This window comes from Diabrotica virgifera, chromosome 1, assembly GCF_917563875.1.
Source record: "Diabrotica virgifera virgifera chromosome 1, PGI_DIABVI_V3a".
Classification (NCBI taxonomy): Eukaryota; Metazoa; Arthropoda; class Insecta; order Coleoptera; family Chrysomelidae; genus Diabrotica; species Diabrotica virgifera.
The window spans coordinates 233,460,219-233,464,928 of NC_065443.1; the positions used below are offsets into that span (position 1 = coordinate 233,460,219).

Sequence of the window (4,710 nt, forward strand, 5' to 3'; positions counted from 1 at the left end):
TAGGTAAAGTTTAACTTACTCTCTGTCCTCAAGTTAATGTTCTGAGTCGATACCTATACCAGCAATGTTTATTTGTTTGGTCCAGTAGTGAAATCCGATGAAATGTACTGCTACACTCCCGATAAACCTAAAATTGAATAATACTTTTAATTCAAGGTAGTGATTCACTATTAATGCTACTCCGGACTTGTAAAAATCGATGAGATTGTTAAATTCAAGATATTTAAATTTTTAATTTTAATTTAATTTATTATTAATACCAAAATAGTTCTTTAACCAATCAAAACAAAGCGATTTATTCAGTCAACACAGTATACTATAGCAAAACAAGTTTATACAAGATATAGATATAAGGTAATGTCCCAAAAAAAAACAACAAGTTGAAGTACAAAACTCAACGTCAAAGTGAAAATCTACCAAACCCAATCACTGAAATCACCAAGATAAAAACCAAAAATTAAAGAAAATATTTTTAAAGCCAAAAATGTAAAAGAAGCCACACGTTGGGTCTAGCCAATTGAAACCTCTATACTCTGGGTATAGAGATTTTTGAAGAGAAGAACTGAATAAAGATGGGTAAAATAAATGATAAGAGATTTAAGACGACAAGAAGAGGGGCTTAGCTCAGGAAAAAAAATTTAAAGGGCAGAGAGACACTAAATCTCAAGTGAGTATTCGGGCTAGCTTCAATATACCGAATATTGGCTTTGGAGATATGAGAAGAAAATTTGGTAATGAAATGATAGTAACTAGGAAGAAAATGAGACTGTTAATACAAAAATGGAAGGAAAATAGATCAGAATGCTAGAGATAAAATAATATCGAGTTACAACAAAGAAAGAAGAAGAAAAAAGGGCGCCAACTCGAACGAACAACTCGGCTCTCAGAACCAAGAAGTTGGACAGGTTCGAGATTTTGAAGTAACGAACAATGGTAACTCTATGACACTGGTTACAACCACCTGAAATACAAAATACTAAATACTGATCTTGTCTTGCTATGTTATATACTGGTAATACAGACTGAAATAAAACACCAACCTTAATACATACAAATATATTAATAATAAATATTAAATGTTAACACTTTACATATAACGCAACGTAATAACAGTGATAGTGGATGGGGAAAAGATCAAATAGGACCGCAAAGGCCACTTAACAAGCAATTATCCACTATCACTGGCCAAGCAAAGGTATTAAAATCAAAATCCAAAGCAAAAGTCCGTCAGAATAGCACTAAGTCCTTACAACTAAAAAGTTAGTAATTATTTCCTAAATTGAACTACGCTAGAGTGAGATCCACAACAAGAACGCTACGATTACCAAAAATAATAAAGATCTCACCTAGCAAAAACACTAATAAATAAATATATAATGAGTTATATAAATGAGTTATATAAATGAGTGATATAAATGAGTTGTATAAATGAGTTGGTCAGTTACTCTTTATATACAATGTAAAAACCTACAAGACATATTCCCTATTTGAAATCCGCGACAAACCTTTAACGACCCCTTCCCTATCAAATTTTTAAGCTACAATTATTATTTATAATGATTATTGAACAAGACCTAATTTTATTTATTGGAAACTACTACTTATATTAAATCAAAAAAAAAAAAGCAACGACCTAAAACCCTATCTATCAAGAAATATGTACCTAGTTTACCTCAATTGTATGCATACAAGAAGTTTACAGTGCAAGCAACTATAGAGTACCCAAAATATGTAAATAATAAGATTAAACAACTTATCTTAACCACAAGTCCTATTTAAAAAGGTCCAGATAGGAATGAATTTCCTCTTGGCACGGCAAAAACTAGTGGGCTGCTGTGGTGATAAATCCAATCCTGGATGTTGTGAAATAGGTACTATCCAATCCAATCAAAAGTAACTCTAGGGGTAACCCATGCCCTAGCTGCTTACAGTAACTGGCACATATTTATATGATGGCACATTAAATGATGATACAATCTATATAAATTGACTAGGCTAAGTGTCTATGTGACAAGTAGCTACGGGACGGAATCTAAAATAAATTTTATCAATTTAATTACATTATTTATAACACTATGTGTAGACAGCACATGGTCACTGCACTGGAAACCAAAACAAAAAACCTCAGGTTAGGTATACACATGTCATGTCAAACTGAAACTAATTCAAATCATCAAATCAGACATGGCAGGGACATGCGCATGACATGTCTGATATTCGTTAAAACTTTTTTATATTATTACCTCAAAAAAACCTAGAGCAAAAAGTCTAATGAGAAATTGGAATTTAACTTTAGCACTAAAACATATGGCCTTGACTGTTCCTTTGCAAATGGAAATGAATATCCTTACCGTAATATAACTTATAATGTGACATTTAAATTATTTCTTAACTGAAATTAATATCTACAGATAACGAACGAGATATCTAGGATGGTGAATTTGATTTTATAATGAAGAAATAAAGAGAAATATATCAATATACTCACTTGAGCAAAGCAACACATCGGCGGTATTATAACCTTTTTCCTTTCTTGTAAATAAGTCTCCAGATATAACTACTGCTTGATTATTATTAGTATGGGTTATTGGCTGATGTTCGAGGTCTTTTAGTTATATATTTTCCCAATTTTGCCCAAACTCCGTCACCTAAGTAATGACGATGTGTTGCCTCTTTGTGAGTTCGTGACCAACTAAACTAGAAATCGACAATCATCGATTTTCTTTCTATTGGCGCGCCTGTGCACCGAAAAATCGTTGTGGGATCTTCGCGGGCGTCACCCAAGGATTTTGTAGAGGGGTATATTTTAATCCAATTTTAATTAAAGTAATTTAATTAGTAGCGTGATCGCTACAAAACCTTATAAACATTTTTAAAGTATCGAAAAAAGCTTATTATCTGTTTTTTTACAAAAGTTTACAGCATCAAAAATAAACGAATTACACTGAAAAAAAGTTGGCCCTTTTTTTTGGTAAAAAAAATCGTGAAAACCTCCCTCTATTTAGCACCCTAAATGAAATTAATCGTTTGGCTTTACCATCTATTTCAACTGTACGTGTATTGTTTATATGATCTGTAAGTTTGATTGGTTTGAAGTGATTCTTTTTGAAAACATTTGGTTTTATAGTAAAAAAAAATTTTCTAAAAATTTTTGAAACATTTCATTTTTTCAAAATAACTTGAAAAGTATGAGCGATAAGAAAAATCTTAAAGAGTAAAAAAATGTAGGTTTTGCTATTATAAATATGTTAGTTTCATTTTGTTTCTCCGTAAGAAAAAATTGGTTAAGATATGGCTCTTCAAAATTTGCATACACTCGTGATTAGTGACCCATTCAAGCTTTCTCAATTATAACCCTTTCAAAAATAAGCACTTTAACCGGCGAGACTGACAGATCATATAAAAAACAGACAGGTAAGTAAACTGTTTGTAAAGCGGTAGCGATTAATTTCATTTGGGGAGCTAAACAAGGCGAGATTTTCATGATTTTTTACAAAAAAATAGAGGGCTAATTTTATTTTGAGTAACTTGCTTATTTTTAATGCTAAAACTTTTGTTGACAATTAAAACAAAGCTTTTTATAAACACTTTAAAAAAGTTTAAATGGGTTTTTCCCGAAAAGTGCTTAATTTGTCGGTGATTTCACCTTGAAATATTCGATTTGGAATTAGACGAATAAGAACGTATTTTTCATGAGCTACAACTTTGTTTCTATTTAATTGATAGACTTTACTGATACACCATTTTTTTTGGGTTTTTTATAAGCTACACTTTTGCTAAGCATATTTTTCTCGGTAAAATATTTACTTTTTGAGTTATTTGCGAAAAACCGTCTGAAAACGTAGTTTTTTTGTCGAAAAATCAACATTTTCAATGGCGAATAACTCGAAAAGTATTACGTAATAAGCTCTATAGAACAAAAGTTGCTTAAAATCAGTCAATTTATGCATTTCCGGTCTTATCTAGAACGTATTTTTTTTTCACCCCCGGGAAGTGGTGACTGTCACCCCCCAAGTAAAAGTAACCAACGGCACAATTTCAACTTTGAAGTGGAGGGTAAGTAGAACCTAAATCCAAATTTTCATGCAATTCGGAGTTGCCCCTGAAAATTACACGGTATCGCCGAATTTCCCGTTCATTTACTGGGCTATATGCAGTCAGCCAAGACCCACCCCGGGTTGTAGTGCTACCAGAAAAATAAGAAAAAAAGACGTGTCATTTTACCGACAAGTCACGGGAAAACGCGCGACGCTCTACATGTCAATAAAAAATAGGGTACAGAGGCCATAAATTAGGGTTCGGTATTAGCTTAATATAAGGATCATAAATAACAAATTTTGAGAAAACTTTCGCTATTTGGCTAGTTTTTGACTAGAAATTTCACTAGTTGAGTTGCATGTATTTCACGTTGAGTTGAATCCCGTCTTCAGTTTTTATTTTTTTTTCTGTTACATTCTTCTATTACACTCAGCCTGCCGTGCCACTTGCCGTTGGATTTCGTTTTTAACATTTCTTTATTGTATAATAGTCCATGTGGTGAGACCGCTCCCGTCTGGAAAAATTTCTGATTCGGTTTCTTTGTGGATTCCTATTCAAAAATGTCCCCTTTAAACAAATCTGAAGGGTGCCGGGCGGAATTTTTGGGCAGAAATTGTTTAAACAATTTTTTTAAACAAATACAAAAGATCACGTTTTTTTTTGCTCCGGAAC

The 4,710-nt window shown here is 32.4% G+C and overlaps 1 long non-coding RNA gene across 1 annotated transcript; it reads right to left on the bottom strand.

Annotated features, from left to right (window-relative positions):
- Window positions 1-1,041: 1,041 nt before the first annotated feature.
- Window positions 1,042-2,848, bottom strand: LOC114329230 (uncharacterized). Its single transcript, XR_003652290.2, has 2 exons — window positions 2,489-2,848; window positions 1,042-2,032 (listed from the first exon to the last, which is right to left on the bottom strand). It is a non-coding gene; the product is annotated as an uncharacterized LOC114329230 (long non-coding RNA).
- Between the last annotated feature and the right edge of the window lie 1,862 nt (window positions 2,849-4,710).